This window comes from Oxyura jamaicensis, chromosome 4 (assembly GCF_011077185.1).
Source record: "Oxyura jamaicensis isolate SHBP4307 breed ruddy duck chromosome 4, BPBGC_Ojam_1.0, whole genome shotgun sequence".
Classification (NCBI taxonomy): domain Eukaryota; kingdom Metazoa; phylum Chordata; class Aves; order Anseriformes; family Anatidae; genus Oxyura; species Oxyura jamaicensis.
The window spans coordinates 43,281,068-43,299,123 of NC_048896.1; the positions used below are offsets into that span (position 1 = coordinate 43,281,068).

The 18,056-nt window shown below is 45.1% G+C and overlaps 1 protein-coding gene and 1 long non-coding RNA gene across 3 annotated transcripts in view; both read right to left on the reverse strand.

Annotated features, from left to right (window-relative positions):
* ANK2 (ankyrin 2) overlaps positions 1-18,056 on the reverse strand; it is a 351,779-nt gene that overhangs the window by 197,357 nt on the left and 136,366 nt on the right. The gene's annotated exons all lie outside the window — the stretch shown is intronic.
* On the reverse strand, positions 11,222-13,836 carry LOC118166583. Its single transcript, XR_004750592.1, has 2 exons — positions 11,941-13,836; positions 11,222-11,530 (listed from the first exon to the last, which is right to left on the reverse strand). It is a non-coding gene; the product is annotated as an uncharacterized LOC118166583 (long non-coding RNA).

An 18,056-nucleotide genomic window follows, 5' to 3' on the forward strand; every position in this document is an offset into this window, starting at 1 on the left:
TGCCTGTGGAAATAAATGAACGGCAAACGACCCCCCTCTCCTGGCCACGCAACGCTACGGCAGCGAGGGACGCAAAACACGGTTCTTCCAGCACCACAGCAGCAAGCACAACGTTTTGGGATGGCTGAAACACACCGCTGTTCTCGCTGCGAGTGCTGCAGTTAGCATCCCGTTCAACGCAAGTATTTGCTCTGTTCGGGATATCAACAGTAATCATTATCCACAGCCATCTTTCCACACACAACTCTTTGAACAGGGACAGCTGGATCCGGTTTTATCAACACACCTGTAAATGCCCTTAGGGTAACAGCCTGCAGAAAACGAGATGAAACGCACTGACACGGGTGAGAGGAGGCAAGGGACTAACGGGGAGCGCAGAGCCCCCCTCTGCACCTCCTGCCCCGTCCCGCTGCTCGGCTGCTGCTCCGGATAAGCCAGAACGCGATGCTCTCGGTCAGCAAGCTCCAAAGGCCCCCGAGGCACAAGAAGTGAAGAAACAATTTCCCAACACGATACAGAAAAGCCACAAAGCAAAGCCTCAAGACCAAGCCCTGTGACGTGGAGCAGGCCTCTGACCAGGACGTGAACCACTGCCGAAGGGCCCTGCCTCATGGCTTCCTGCTGGTTTGGGATTAATAGTTAGATTCTTCAGCAAGCGTCTGCCTGGTGACCTTTTACGAGCATTTCAAAACCTATTAAAGCTATCTTTTCTATATAATACCAATTTAAAAGCAGTCATTTTTGAGTCCACTAAAGACGTAAGTCAGAAATCATACAGGATGTAGCTTATTGTCATTGACCTAAAAACATGATGTGGGTCTCGTTTGCTAAACACAAGTCTTTAGCTTTATATTACAGTATTACTGTTAGGAAAGACAACTTTTAGGGTTTTTTTCATAGACACAAAAAGCACATGAGAACACTGCCATCAAACGTACTTCCAGTGCCTATGGACATTTCAAAGACTGTGGAATGCCGTTTTTACCTTTACTTCATGTACTTTACATTTGCATATTAAGAGTCCTGCTTATTTCTAATGGCTAGTGCTTTTAAAACATTCAGACATTTAAGAGGCCAATTCTGACTTTAGGAAGTTTATCGGCTGTCAAAAAGCAACGTGGCTTCTTGTCGTAAGGATTTTCAGGTCACTTCCACAGAGCGGCACTTGAAAAGCACAAATGTGGCCCTGAGTAAATAATTTTCTTACCATGAGAGACTGAGATGATTTGGGCTATGGTAACACTGATCTGCACAGCTCTGCTAGGCCAGAACTTTATTCACATTGAACTAAAGGAGCTGGTCTGATTCTGTATTTGTACTAAAGACAAAGTCTAGATCTGAAGCTCATTTGCAGAGGCAACTGCATGTCTCAAGCTAAATATGGAAGAGTGTAAATTTGCAGAGGCAACTACACGTCTCGAGCTAAATATGGGATATGGGCGAGCATATCTGATGCACAGCTTTTCCTTTCACTATGAAATCTGTCCCACATGTAACAGAGCTTGTCTATAACATTACACCTTCAGCTATGTGAAACAAAGCGCTCCCAGAATCAAGAGAACCATCTGACACACAAAAATGAATATATTACCATGAATTTGTTCCTGAAGTGCCTTCAATTCCCATTAGTTCTTGTGGAAGATGAGGAAGAAGAGCCTGCCTTCACAAACAGCTAACAAGAACGGGTCCTGGTTCACAGCTAACATAGAGGCGGCTGTCTGCCTGGATTAATCACCGTCATCACTTTAAAAGCAGCGTCTTTCTAAAAGGAATAATTTCTGAGAAACTCTGACTTCTTGGGGGCCTTGGGAACAAAAACCATACAAAAACAGAGCTGTCCGAACCACTTTCCCAAACATCTTGCCATTACGGAGATCATGACCAAAATTGTGTCCTTGCAAAAGCACACAGTAAATAATTGGAAGCCTCACTGTAACTCAGCTGAGTTCGTCAAATGATCCTCATCGCCCATCACTATATATTTAGCAATTTTCCTTTTCACCAAGACAGCAACATTAAAAACAATGAATAAAGAATACTGTAATTTACCCATTTCCTCCATTTTACTCAAGGTCAAAAACAGGATGATATCTTGCTTGGAGCCCTTGAGTTTGCTATGTGTAAAATGACAAGCTCCTAAGAGCAAAGACAGAATCTTCTTTAAAATTAGAGACCATATAATTGGTGGTGAACTCTGGCTGGAAAGGACTAGAAATAACCCTGCAAAAATCTGAGCAAATGTGACCCCCAGCTGCCAGACCAGTTCAAACCTGAGCTGGCCATATCTGTTTGTATGCACGTGGCAAAAGGGCTGATGATTTATTCACGTGGGTACGGTTGTGTTCTACACTACAAAGGGATATAGGCAGCAAACACAGATCACATTAAATAGGAGGACAAAAACTTGCAAGTGTGTCAGTCTAGGTCAGATATATACTACAGCCCAGGCTTTGCCTCACAGGTCAATTTATCATCCATCCTTTAGCTCTTGCAAAGGACAAAACAAGCTTGCATCCCGCAACGTACAGCCCTGGACTAGAGGCAACACTGTAATATCACTCTGCCAAGTTAGCACTCCCAGACCACCTGCAGTGAGAGTGCTGAGCAGAGGCTGCTCTCCTTCGTGTGCACAGGGCTGCCAAACTGCAAACAACTTGCACGGCACGCAAATTCTGCGGGTGACACAAACAATTGCAGGAGATGAGTTTCAAAGCAGAAGTTAACTGGCTTGTGTGGAGAAGGCAGAAGCTGGACTCCGCTGAGAGACAACAGAGACTAACACTAGCTAGCATTTAGCCCAGCACTTGGGACGCGAGAAACCTAGATGCAAAATCCCAGGAGTTACCTCAATGAATGAATGGCCCAATTAAAACAATGTCATTTATGTAAAGTAGAACAGCTCCAAAAATGAGGAACAGACTAGTCAGGCACTAATATTTTCATATGAGACATCAGAAGCCTCCCTGAATCAAAAATTTGCAAGTAAAGCCCTCCCCACCAGTATCTCAATGGGCAAATGACACGGTGCACTGGAGCAGGCTGTAAAACCACCGAGTCAGCCGAGATGCCTGCGTGGTGGAACGTGCTGCTCAGGCACCGAAGCAGGGAAGGCAGGGCAGCGTGACGCTGAATCCCAGCCCCGTCTTTTGGCTGGGCTGATTTGCAGCCTTGTGCTGACATGCTCATCTTGCCTCCGTTGGTGCCGGCTTGAAGGTCACTGCGTTGCCCACCGCTGCACAACACAGAGGTAACACCTTGGCCACACTGAAGAGAAAGTTTGCAAACTTTCAAAAATTGCCTGTCCCTTCCACTCCTTTAGTTGTCATCTCTTCTCTTTAAACACACAATGATGCATAGCAAAGTGCTTTGTTAATAGAAGTCAGTCTTCAGTGCATCAGCTAAACCTGAGATTTGTTTTTGCCTAAAAGTGAACAACGTTCAAAAAAGCAGCAAGGACTCGGGTAAAACCGATGCTGAAGTACTGCGTTCGTTGTGTTTGCATAACACCAGTAGGTTCTAATTTCCAACAGGTCCAAAGATCCTAAATACTTTCTAAGTCACGGAGGTTTAAAAGTGTGCATCCACAGAAAAGCTGTGAACTTAAGCACAGACAACTCTGTTCTCCTACATTTCAGAGCCATCACCCCTTCTTCTGTTTAGGTCACGATATTCAGAGCCCCTCTGCCCCAGAAAAGCAAGCTTCACCCCCATCTTTCCACAGCCAAAACAGGACTCGTACATCCTCCAGAGGGGAGCTGTGTGAGGAGGAAGGGTTTGCCTGTGTATATGGAGTCGTTACGTTAACTAGAACTGCAGAAACACATCCTGGGCAGCCACTGTTCCTCCCCCTAGAAATTTACACCCCTAGCTGGGTTTAAAAACGAAAGTATCATCATTTGCACCATCATTGCATGCACGTCATTTGGTAGAATTATTACTAAAAGCACAGAAGAAATACAGAGGGCTGTAGCAATCCAGATGACTTTATATATATTAGGTACAGGCACTATATATAGCAGTGGTGTAAATAGGTTGCATTTTATATACGAATATTAGGTCCATTTTAGGTTTTGAAACGGTCTTACGAACTTACCGTATGAAAAATAATTTTCTATTTAGTTTTTAAGATGCATTATATTTGCACAGTTCATACATGCAACCTTCAGACACTGTCAAGCAGCAGCCACTGCTACGTTGTGCACCCACCACCGGACCTTCATTTGTGCGTAAGACATTGCCTTCACATCTCTAAATACTATAATTAGAGATGAATACTGTAAAAAATGTATATTGTTTTATACTCCGGCTTTCTGAAAGTTAGATTTTGCTCCAAACTTTCCAGGTTCCTGTTGGTTTTGGCTTTATGGCTTTCCGCTGAGCAGTGCCTGTGGCTGCTTTGAGATGCCGCCGCTCCCCGGCCACTGTCACAGCGCCTCTGCTGCTTCTCCCAGTGCTGCTTGCTGAGCCAGCCTAGACTTCGCAGCTGGCTTCTGCCTGATGTGGCAAATGACAAAATGTTGAGGGGTGAAGTAGATTCTGTTGCCCCATTAAATAATTAAAACATAGTTTTGTGGCCCACACCTTTGTGTGGGTGTCTGCAGCAAGGCCATGCGGGGGGCCACCCGGAGAGGGCAGGGGCAACCCCGTGCTGGGCAGCGCTGGCCCTGCAACAGGGCGCGGGGAGGAAAGGGGTGCTTCAGCCTTTGGCTGCTTCCCCAGCCAACACTGGCAGCACCCTTGGCAGGCAGCAGCCCCGGGCCCCCACACGTGTTCACTTCTCAATGGTTTGCGCCCCAAGCACTGATGGCGGCATACAACTTACCACGGTGCTCATCCCCTCAATTAGCCTCCTGTTTGGCCTGTTGCTTAGTGTAACAGACGCTCACAAATACGATCAGGTCATGCAACCTTGACACCTGATTTCACATCCCATTTGGACTTAATTTTTCCAAACTCGCCCCTGGTGCATCGAGGAGGTTACATCACTCAACCGCGCTGCGTTCAGGGGAGCACTGAACTCGGGAGCTTCCACAAGGGAGACACACGCAGCTTCTTGCCTACCATCAACAGCAATGCACGTGGGACTTACTGCTGTCTCTTCGCACGCAGCAAGGACAAATACTCCACGTTCAAATGGAAAACGTGCTCTTTTTAACCACCAAGCAGGTTCCTCGGAGAACGGCGGCTTCCCCAGCCCAACCCCTCCCGGAGGCAGGGAGGTAACAGAGCCCAGTGAGGGCAGAGAAAGAAACTGCAACCACCATCAAACAGACCCCCGCTGTCTTTTGCTTTGTATGGTCTCAGATTAGCTGCTGTGTAGCCGTGTATAAAGGGGCTATTTCTGAATTAATCAAGCACTGAGCTGCCCAGGGATAGCCTGTGTGCAGAAAGAGACACTCCACCTGTCATTTTGTACAGTAGGGCACAAGAAATCTGACTGTTGCTGTTTTATCCTTTATTTCCCCAACACATTTATTGTTGCTGTTTTAACCTGTTCCTGCGCTGGGAAAAGCAGGGACCTCTGCAATAGAAACAAAATGTTATTGGGCAGAATTCTGGGCCCAGTCTCACCGCCTGCAAGACCTTAAATTGTATCATATATACTTCACCTGCACCCCAGTGGGAATGCAACACAGGCGAGGCGTGGAGGATGATGCAGAGGGTAGACTACAAGAGTGAGGGGGCTGTGGAAGAAAATATCGCAGGGGAAAAATGCAAAACCCTATGAATTTTAAGGAGCATTAAGAGGCACGCCCACAGCCATTCTTCTGGTGTGATCTCTGCATCATTACTGGCTCAAATTGGAAAATAACCCCGGAGCTCTGGGAGCTGCACACTGGAGAGTTCACCGTGAAAAATGAGGCCGATGAAACTCCTCAGCCCTGGAGCTCCCTGCTCATCTTTCTTAAGAGCCTTTCCACAAGTGCAAAGAGTCACCTGCACAGCAAAAAGTCTGCGTAACATCGGACCCAAATTCCACGTGCATCATCTTGCTCTGAAGGGCATTATTAGAAAAGCTCTCTACTAATACCAACTCCTTCTCTGTTTTCTGCTGATCCGGGCTAACCGAGACGCTAACAACTGGAAGCCAACTACATAATTTTGTAGAGAATATGTTAGGATGATCAAACTGAGTTGTTAACACCTGTCCTCGTACCCAATGCACTTTATTCAGAAACCCTCACGTGTACGCACTGAGATAGTCTGTAATTAACAACCCTGCTCTATACATCCATGAAACCTCTGCCTCACTCAGCGAGTGGGTACAGACAGCTTGCTCTCAAGAACCAGAGCTCTGAGCGCTCGTTTTCCCCTTGATGCTCACTGGGTGGCAGAAGGACTTCAATTCTGCACGATAAACCTGGTTTCTGAAGATGGAATTGTAATTCTCTCATAGGCTGTTCTGTAATTCGCTGTTATCGCACATATATATCTGCAATAAGTACGGATATATTTTCAATAATGGCTTTGTGAAATGAAAGGCACTTCATCGTCAATTTACAAGGCTAAACGTATTCCCTAACTTCGGCTGCACCAGTCAGAGGCACTTTAGGTCTTATTCTTCAGAACATAGTCATTACATGTAGCGTTTGTCATTCAAAACTAGTATTTCTACTGGCTTCCTTTGCTGTAATGAGTGCTTGGTATTTCCACAAGCAGACCACTGCTGGCAGCCCTGGCAAACTGGTGTTTCTGGTGCGAGCAGCATCATAGAGGACCTCTGGTGGGGAGGAAGTTGTACCCACACCTCCAGGGCAGTGTTCAAGTTCCTTAATGCTCAGCTGCGATCCCACGTCTTGGTGGGAATGTCCCAAATCAGACAGTACTCGAGCAAGAACAGTGATGAAGATCACATCCCCTAACCACCAGTTGCCACCATAGAAAGGGATCCTCTTGATCCAAACACACGGGTAATGCAGCGGTCCCACCACAGGAGAAGGGATGTGCATCCCATGTAAGTCTCCCAGACTTCCTAGTTTGGGGCTTCCCCTACTTACACTGTCTCATCTTCCTCAGCACCTTATCCCCTGTGAGAAACAAAGTTGTGTTTTTGCAGTAGATAATTGCTTTTCTGTATTCCAACGTAGCTGTGTAGTCATAATAAGGAGAAACGCTAAGTATGGAAGTGGACAGTAGAAGGCCTCGCTGTTCCAAAAGAAGGCAGAAGCTTGAGGAAAAGAGGACGAGCAGCGTGGGAACAGTAAAACAAAGATCACAAGTTCTCAAAACATAAGAAAGGAGAAATTAAAGGGTTGGGAAAAAAAAAGAAAAATTGCACATATACAGTACACAGGAGCGTTGAGTAGCTTGTGAACCTGTAGTACTGTGCAGACATGTAGTACAATGAGGAAACAGGGGAGGTGATCAGGTGTCGGGTAATAGGGAATAAAAGGCTATGCTTAGTTTGCTAAAATGTGCTCCTGATTGACAGGATGCCCGCCATTGCAATCGCGAATAAAATAGCTTCACAGAAGATCCTGTCTGAAGAAAATTATCTGAGATTTTTCTCACACCCTCGACACAGCAATATGTCCCCATACCCCTTCTTCTAGCCCAATTCCACCCCCGCTGTCCCCCTCCTTTCCCCCCATCGCCCTGTGATGGATCCACCTCCAGGTGGCACTCGGCATTTTGGAGCGCACCAAGCTCAGCAGCTTTGGGTTTGCTCTCCCTGACCTCAGCCACCTCCAGCGTTGTGTGATGCACCAAGCAGCCCAAGTGATGAGATTCCCAGCGAGGGCACCCGGGGACCTGCAGAGGGGTGCCCCAGCTGCTACCCCGCGCAAACATGCCGGCAGGAGGCGAGAGCGTGTGAGCTGGGGACAGGCGTCGCTGCCTGCGGTCGATACCAGCACATGGGCTCGGCACAGCCCGGTGCCCAGCCTCGGCTGGGGCTGCCGCGTCCATTCCCTGCCCCTGCTTACAGGGGATCATTAATGCACCTTAGCACTGGCAGATACTGCAGCCAGCCAGGGTTTCCATAGGAACAGAGCGGCTGGCTCGCCTAACGGCGCGATGTTCTGCACACGCAAACCCCAAAAGTGGGCAAAATGAATCCAAACACGCACGGCCAGACAGACACAGGGCGGGCTGAATGGGCTTGGCAGGGTTTTGTAAATGGGTTTAGGAAAGGCCCTGTGCAACAAATGCTTTGCTAAGCTATGTGCAGTGCTCCCACACATTTTGCAAACTGTCCAGGCTCATCTGCTGATTTTCTATTTTTTGTCAGGCAAAATGTATTGAGTTTCTCTTAAAATGTGTATAAGGATACATCCTCTGTGGTTTTTACAAGCACTCTGATCGTTCCAGAAGATAAACAAGTCTGCAAAAGAAAGTACCGGACAGCAGATGTACTGCTGTATTAGTGTACACTGATAAGATGTGATACTGAGGTACCATGTACTTACCGCTATGCAGATTCATTTTTAGCACAATCTCCACTTCCCACCACCCTATTTCTTATTTTCCCTACTCTCTAAGCAAGCAGGGGGAATAAAGTGTGTTTTCTGCTATGTCCAATGCCATCCAGAACATCATGGCACTTACCGTAACAAATACAAACATAGTAAGCCGTCTGCATTGCTTCTCTCCCTTTGCTTTGCCCATAAATAGTCCGAGCTCTGAGTTTCCACCTAACCATATTGCTTATAATACTGTAAGGCAAATGGTTTGATTGATAATAAACAATAACACAAGTTATTCGTTGTTTGTTTTTGGTTTGTTTTGTTTTCCCCTGAGAGAAGCTCCGCAAATCAAGGTAAATATCCTGTAAAATGCATACTGCTTAAAATGTACTTGTGGTCTGGCTTCTCTTGCCTTAAATGTGTTTGGAAAATTATTCCAATTCTTTTTCTGTAGAAACCTGTTTCTGCCTCGGTCTCTCTCTATACACACACATTCATGTGTATATAAACATATGAAGAAATATATGTCTGTATGTGTATACATATATATCAATGTTTTTATATTATATATAAAATAAAAACTTGGTTATACATATGTACACGTACACACACACAGACATATATTTCTGTATATACAAAATAAAAACTTGGATTAGATCTAGCATTTAAGGGTCAACGCTGCTGTAACACGGAATTGGCCACGCTGCATTAGCAGCACTGTCACAATCCAGCATGGGAAGCTGGGAAGCAGAGGATCCTGATCAAGGACCAGCCGTTCACGTTGCCGTTTGGTCAGCTATGGTGTTGTATATCATAAGGCTTGCTCATCAGTAGATACAGAAAACTAAAACATCTGTCAGCAAATAAGGAATACAATGATGCTCCTAGGCCAGCAATGTACTTCAGCAAATGCTTAATCGTTAAGATCTTGACAGTCCCAATGGTTTTCATGAAATGAATAGCTAAATAACTGCTTAAGTGTGTGTCATAAAGCAGCCTATGAACCCAGAAAAAATAAAACTAATAATTGTTTTAGGTATGCCAGCCTCTACGGTCTGCCTATTTTTTAAGCTGTTGTTCCAATTGACTTTGCCATGTGCGTAACAGCAAAGCATTTCATGCACAGGGACTGAATACAAAGCTGCTGATGAATAAGCTCCATCAAGCAAGGTCAATTTAGAAGGAACTGATTAAAAATTGAATTATTTATTCTGGATTGTTTGCTAGGTACTACCCAAAATGCAAACATAAGCACTGTCCTAAAACCATGATTGTCCAAATCCTGAATCGAGATTTTAGATTCTTGTAAAAACAATAACACAAGACTAATGTTAGATGGCAAAGCTACAAGAATGGGCACAACTAAATCACAATATGTTGTCAATAAAGTCTTGTTAGAAAAAATGATCAGGAAAAAAAAAAAAAAAAAGAACAAGACTGAGATGTAAAGCAGACTGAGAGGAGCGGGGTATGGATCCAGAACGCAGCATTAAGAACAGCCCAGTTCTAGGTAAGACATCTGTCATAACTGCTGTCCTGTGTGCTCTCTGGCCAGAAGATTTGCTGAGAAATATCTTTTGTTGAAACAACTTAGGCTTTCAAGTTGTTTTTACAATCCTAGCTGAAAAAATAGCCTTGTAGGTATGAAAGCAGAGTACCAATACAGCAGTGACTCAGCCAACAGACCACCCGGAGCATTAGTAAAGAGGTTGAGTTCCCTATTCACCACTAACTTGCTCAGCTTGAAAAGGCAAAGCATGTTGCTTCCTAAAATTTAAAAACTATCAGTACTTTGCTGCCATGATTTTAACACAAGCATTCAAAGTCCTGACTGTTTCCCACACCAGCTTTACATCTACTCTAACGGTCCACACAAAACGGCCCAACCAACAGGGCGGTCATTTCTTTGCGAGGAAGATACTCCTGGATGTGGAACGAGGGACGCGGTACGTTGATCTGTATTTATCATACTGAGCTTTCTTTGGCCTTGTTTTCCAAAATGCATTTTCATCTTTTATAAGCACAGCAAGTTACTGTGGATCTTTTCTGCAATCATTTAGCAAACCACACCTAACCTGATCCTCTGAGGTGTAATCAACAGCAGTACGCCTCTATGCATTCGGATACCCTGCCTCAGATGTCTTTTCCCATTTTCATGCAAATGCATTTGAAATAGAGCAATCCATCCCCCCAAGGAAACAGAAAACAGACCCCCCTCCTCACCTCTGGCACCAGAAGCCAAAATATCTCTGTGATCAAGATGAGAAAAGGTTGTTTTGAAAATTAGAAGGTCAACGGGCAAGGCTGAAAGAAACTGAAGTCACTATATCTGCACCGTAGATGCGTGAAGGGCTGCTGTATCCCAAGCAATCACTTAAGATTTCACAAATCGGAAATACTGTTTATTGAGAGGTAAAAACATCCCCGACCCATGCTTACTAAGGAGCAAGTAAGACCACGTCCAACATGACGTGATTCCCTGTCAGGTCATCTTGGCCCAAGATCATGTCTAATCTAAGACCATCTTCAAGAACTGAACTTTGTGATGACTGAAAAGACGAGAGTTTTTTGTTTGTTTTTTTAATTTTGCATTTGTATCCTAGCAGTTTAATAACTTGTTATTTAATGACAATTTTCTACTCTTTTAGCCACATTTTGTTAAACTTCTTTTGTAGTTACTTAGGCCACAACTGACATTAAAACATGTTAGTTTGGGCCCCAAACTTTTGCTGTTGTACAGAGCACTTCAAATGACACGATCTTACCTAAGGTATCTTTGTTGAATTCAATGTTTGATAAGAAAATAAGGCTGTTTCCTTTCCTGTCCTATTCAGAGCTACGATGAGTGAGTGTCCTGTAGGGACAGGGGGGCTTGTAAAAGCCTCCCAGCAGCAGCTCTCACACTGTACACCGTATCACTGCTGAAATATCTTGGATTTGTTTGCTCTTTGCTAGCTTCCATCACAGGACTTGCATTGATTAACACTGCGTCCTGAGTCTCTGTGATCTCTTTGTGCTTATACTTAGTAGTGTTCTTGCAGAGTATAAAAGCTGTAAATACCAACCATCCAGTCTACTGCTTTATCTGATGTTGTGTTTTCACAGACGTGTCAACTCAACTGAAACTGTAATAGGGGATGCAAGAGATGGTATCATCAAATGAGGCTCTAGATGTCATAGAAAACCTTAATTCATGGATTTCCTTTTGAATATGAAAACAAATGGAGTCCAGGACAGGAAGAATTAGAGAACAGCACTCATGGGATACCAGCAGATGTGCTATGGACAGAGGAGTACAGTAGCGCTGCAAATATACATTACAGTAACAGCCAATGGTTTGGAAAGAGACGCTTGCAACAGCATGAAGCATCCAGTTGTACGGATATAAGTTTAGGAAGAGACCCCAAAGTGACAGGAAAGGGTAAGATGATTCTTCAGGGAAGCCTGAGCGAGATCCGATGAGTGGTCCTCAGGCCACAGGGAGGTAGTGAGGTCATGCACCGCCTACTGACGTGGCAGCCCTGCTGCCCCTCACACCTTGTGAGCTGAAGGGTATAGCCACAACTCAGACTTTACACAGAGGTTATGGGGATGCACCGATGGTGATGGCTTGTTGGAGAGAGAAGCAAACAGCCTTCGTATCCTCCTACCAACATAATGAGCACAAATTAGAAGTCAAAATGTAATGTTTTCTTTGGACTGTGCTCTGCTTTGAGCACAGGGTGAGCAAGATGATCTCCAGAGCTCTCTTCCAAACCTCTGCTTTATGGGATTCTCTGAAAACAAATCCAATTAACATACTATGAGGTAGAATATTAATCAAGAGTATTTTCCACATAATTAACAATTAAATGCATGCTGGCAACCTGCTGAATGAACCTTTCCCCTTCCACACACGAGTAGCTATCATCTATCATTGCTACCCTCTTGGCTTTTACATAAAAGCTCACAAAAACATAATCAGTGTCCTCACGTCTTTCAAAAAAATGCTGTTCTTACAAATCTGGGCTAAATAAATAGTCAATGTGCAGAACAAAAAGGCAGTGGAGCAATGCAGAACCCCCCGAAGGATGTGCTGTTGGGTTTACGCTGCTTGGCTCCCTGTAGGCAGCTGTTCGTGGCAGGGATACTTCCTTCTCCAGTCTTGGGCCCAAAGGAAGACTGAAATACTCAATTCTGAAAAATCTCTCATGAACAGAGATCCATCAAAGACTGCCCTATTGAGAGAGTCCCGAGAACAACGTGGCTGGGGTACACAGCTGTCATAAGGTACAAGAAGAGATAAGTCAGCTTATTTCTAACTGACCAAGCACTCAAACCTGAGGAAAATGAGTTCTTAGAGCTCTACCAGCTTTATTAAACTGTATTTCTACAGAAGCCTGCTGTAGCAAGATTCTTAAAACTCATCAGAAAATTATAATTAGGATTTCTTATCTCTTTTACATGGTAACTGATTAAAATCCTCCTAAGTCACAGAAAGGCTTCCATTGACTTCGGAGGCTTTGGAGAATCTCCCCGTAATTTCCATTGATGCTACCAGGAGTTGTGTTTGTAAAGGAAAAATTAGTGAGCTGATCTTCTTCCAAGGAGAAAACTTCCTGAGTTCTCCTTTAGAAGGGCTTCCACATGGACAACTACGAGAAAAAAAAAAAAATAAACCTCACAACTGTACAAATTTACGGCTGCAGATGGGTTTACACTAAGCTGTTATTTCTACTGAGGAAAGTCTCTGAAGAGTTCTTCTCAGCCATCGCAGATGGAGGAAACAGTCATGTACAGCTTCGTAATCCAGAGCAAAATGTTTCTGCCTACACAAGGGCATTGTGTGAATCCACACAGAACAAGGCGTGCAGAAGGCCTGGTGAACATCGTGCTGTATACCAGGAGGGCATGTAGAAGGCAGGTAACAGTCTAAGCAGCAAGAAGTGAGGAAGATAGCTCTTTTTCACTGTTGTCCATGACACAGAAGCTCATATAGATCACTTAAAATGCATCCCAAAGCAGCTAGGTCAGGTGCTGCCAGTGCAGAGCCATAGCACCCACCTGGTACACAGCATCTGCCAAGAACAGTTGGCTTACGGTCAACTCTTCATAACACATACACATATTGCCTACGTCTACTGAGCTCAAACACTAATTCAGGAACACCTACCTGCACTTCCATGACCTCACTGTTGGTGTATCATGGCTTAATTCTTCGCTGCAAGGAGAGCAACACTTAAAACAGGTTTGCAACTGAAACTAAATTAATAATTTGTACCGTGACAGCAATTTCGCCTATCTGCAAGACTACACAGCCCAACACTGTGACGGCTAATTAGGCTCTAGCATGACCATCAGTGGGGTATTTCTGCAGAATTTCTCAGCGTTTCTGTTCAAGTAATGTTGATTTTGCCTTTAAGCCAGTAATAAAACATGTTTATATATTAGATACACATACAATTTTGAGAATAGTAAATGGAATTAAAAATTAAATGCATGCATCTGCAGGCTCCGTGCCTGAAAAGACAAAAAATATAAACCGAATTTTACCTGTAACAATGGGAGCGATAGCACTGTGCTTAATTCACAAGAAAACTGATTCACTGGGATATTTAGTAGCAGCCAGCTTCGGGACAGCGGGCTATCAATCACAGGGAGGTAAAGAGCCTTTGACATGCTCAAAAAAGTGTCCATGTCTGGGAACAAAATTTGCTCCCAGGTCTGGGCTATTTTTCCCTCAACAGCTCTAGAGGAGGCCTTGCTCGGTTTCTCCCTGCTGCAAGGATACGTTGCACTCACTCTGAAAACCGGCGGTGGGCAGCTAGACGGGAGGAGTCAGGCCAGATGTGGTGCAAAAGAGCTACTGCCCAGGGAAAGTGGAGTAACTGAAAGGCTGCTGCTGTTCTCGGCACTACAACAGTGCTCCTTCAGGCTTCGCACAAAGGGGTTATTTCCAGTAATCCTCGCCAGGATCGTATGTCAGTGAGATCATGTGTCAGCGAGATGACAATGGTCTCTTAAAAAAATCTGTGTTTTGCAAGGCAAGAAATTAGCATGCTGCCAGCTACTCTACAGATGTGTGTGTCCCTCTTTGGGAACTTCAGCCAAAATCCCAAACTCTGGCAAAGAGTCCCTGGGCTTCCCAAAAACGCAGCCCAGGCACAACAGGGGCTGCAAGTCACGGCGGCCAGGGCTGAATGGAGCTGTGTGCTTGGGAGGTCTCTCGATCGGCGACTGGGGCAGGGTGAAAACAAAAGGAGTTTTCAGCGGGTGCGGAGTAACTGTGACACCACAAGCGCCCGATTTACACTTGACCATGATCCGTGTTACTGGGTCACCCTTCTTAACACAACGGTCACGCTTTTCCCAGAACCAAGGCTTTATGACAGGCGGGTTACATCAATTAGTATTTTTAATCTGTGAGTTTTCACTGCATGTTAAGGGCACCAGCAGCGCTACAAGCTGACAACCCTATACCCAAAGCACAGACAGAAATAAGGGCTTCTCTGAAATGAACCCAAAATAATGGCTCTGCAAACCTGCCTCAAGACCGACACTTCTAGGAGAGCCAGAGAGGGAATCCGAGCTATTAGTCTTTGGGTGCCCATGGAGAAGAGAAGTGGTAGTGTTTGGGATGGGTACTGGTGCACTGTGTGGGATAAGATCACCCAATCATTTCATATCAAACCTCAGGATTTTCTCAGATAACTTTCAGTGTCTCCAAAACACCTCTGTGTCATTTTAAAAAACTCCTGTTGTAACGTTTTTGGGTGGAAAATAGCTTGCCAAAACAAAACTCCTAATTAGGCATCCTAGCAGTGATCACAAAAATACTTGTTTTCCCCTGAAAAACTCAGCTTTGCTTATAGATGAAATGAAACAAAAACCAAAAAAGAGAACAGCACAAAAATATCCTTCTTGCTGCTGAGACATTTCTGCAGAGAAAACATTCTGCATTTCAAACACCAGTAATCGCTGCCAGCCAGGACTAAAAATTAATGAGGAACCTAGGGGTGGAAAAAAATCCCCAAGCAAATCTATTTTTGGCTACGAATCTCCAGAATGATCCCAGCACTCCTCAGAGCGGGCTTCACTGGGGCACAAACAGCCACACGATCTGGGAGTCTTTTTCATCTGCAGGTCACTTGGCGTGTTCCGAGTTGTTTTGATACCGCTCGTTTTATTACCTTGATTTTCCTCAGGGTATCTCTCAAAAGAAGCATGAGCACTGTTCCCACACTTTGCCGCAGAATCACCGTGCCAGGAACACGCACTGTGGACAGTTGTGCTTTTGGCCCCAAAAAACTCTGGAAAATAATTCAAGATGCACGGCCAAAGATTTCGTTCAGTGTTTGCAAGAAGCCAGCCACTGCATACGCTCAACGAAAAAACAGGCCTCAAGCTCTGTTGCCGTGTCAGGAGGTATCCTAGGACCCAAGACAGGGCACAGGTGACAAGCCGTGCTCACCTCCCACAAACCTCACGTTACAGCAGCCCTCGGTGCGCGCTTAGTGCCCATTGCTACGTTCCGTCTGCAGCAAGTGCCACGCAGTGAAACCGCCCATCAGGATGAGCCACAGAACAGGCACCAGAGTGAGGAACAGCACCACGTGCCCCTGCAATCCAGCTGTCTCTGGGGGTCCCTGTTGGTGAGGTAAAGCGTATGTATGGGGCAAGGCACGTGCGGGTCTGTTTGCACGTTGCAGTACAAGTGACTGCTTGGTAGGAACAGACTCCATGTTCCTTCCAGCGCCGAGCACACAGTTGTTTGGCCAAAGTACGTTCATGGAGAACAACAAACAAAGCCCATGTTACATTATTAATTCCAAAGATATTTAAGATATTAGGCACAGCAAAAGAGTCAGTTGTTCAGTACTGCGCTGTTGGCATCCCTGTCTGCAAGGGCTAAATGAAAATCTGTTCTCGATCCATGTGGCCAAGCAAGTACAAAGAAAGCAATAAACGTGCCAAGGCTTCCTGACATGTAAGATGCAAAGTCTGGCTAGTTGGTATTTATCGCACAAGTCAAATTTTTACAAGCATACGTAACAAATACTTAACTATAATTATTAATGTGGATCTCCATCTAGTTAAGATTCTCCATGTTGTTTTAAAGGGAAGCTTTTGCATTTGGCCTCCAGTTTGTATTTCTGCAGGTTACAGCTGCCTCCAAAGGCATCCCATCCCCTCTTTGCCAAGTCCTCCCTGCAGTGTATTCCCAACACACCCGACGGTTTGACTGTGAATAGCTCAAGCGACAACAGATAAAGCAGCAGTGCAGAGCAGCAAGAAGCAGAAGCAGCTTAAACAGCTGCAGGGGACAGGGGGATGTTAGAGCCAGCGAGCGTGGCTCACCGCTTGGCCCCCAGCCCGCTCCTCCTCCTGCAAATTGCCGTCAAACACCAAACGACAACGAGTGGTCAGCTCTGCTTTGCTCACCCCTGCACCGCTCACGCAAACGACGTCCTCCAGCACTACCAAGGGGAAGGGGTCACCTCCTGGCAGACAGCTTCGTGAAGCACCACAGTTTTCATCCACAGCCTGCTGCCCAAGCGCTGCCTGGAAAGCCGCGATGAACCATGCTTTGCTGCACCATGTTTCAGAGGAAGGCTAAATGTACAATAAAGTATTGAATTTTATTCCAGAAACAGGCAGCTTTAAACCACGAGATGCAACAACAGCCTTAACTTTGATGCCTAAGCCATTCCTCCAGAAGAATGCACGTCGGAGGTGATCTACCAACAGTCGGTGGATAAACTGTTGGTTCCTTAACTATTGCCCCTTTTGTTTTCCTACTATAAACACACTCAGCAAGAATTATGTTTGCAGCTTTTCCTACTGTTTTTTTTTTTTAACCAGCAGGCAAATTATTCAAAGCTGAAGGAAGATCCATCTTCAGGTAGCTACACTGAGTGGGAACACATTTCTAAAAGCTCCAGTCTGAACTATGGTAACTGGCATTACATATTTCTGTTTTAATTTAAAATTATGCTGCACACAGCACTCAGCAGAGGCCAGCCCTCAGCTGTTATCCCCTGATGTGGCTCTGTTGGGGAAGTCAAGGAACCATGCTGACTCGAGGCTTTGAAGTGGTCCTAAGGTAAAAGGACCGTGGTAATTAGGACAGTATCCTTCCGTATAATTTCATTCCTCTCTCAAACACGGTTGGTCATTTAGGAGACAAATGGAGATACACCATCGTTGTCATTTTTTTCATCCAGGGGCAGTAACAAATTCGCTCAAGCCATTCAAGAAGGCTGAGCAGTGTTCTTTGAAAGACGGTGCTAATTACTATAATCCCCTGCAGTGTTACTGATGTGGCAAAATCTCAAGAGGCTGGGACTAGAGCCCCAGTGACAATAGGCTTGGGGACAAAGTCTCTTTATATTGATAATCCGGGTGTGCTCAGTCCCAGCAGCTGTAACTAATGTTTATTTCCTTTGTCTTCATTTTCCTTACATTCAGAAAGTGTGAATACCAGTAGGACATCCATCAAGCTGATTGCTAACCAAATTGTGTAAGAGAGAGTCATGCTTCAGAAGCTACAAAATACACTGGAGGTTGAGCTTTGCCTTAACAAAACTGGAAGGCTGGCATCTGGCCGCTTGACCTGGGCGCATCAGCAATTGGTACCGCAGTCCTGGAACGGAGACAAAACTCCCAGAAGCA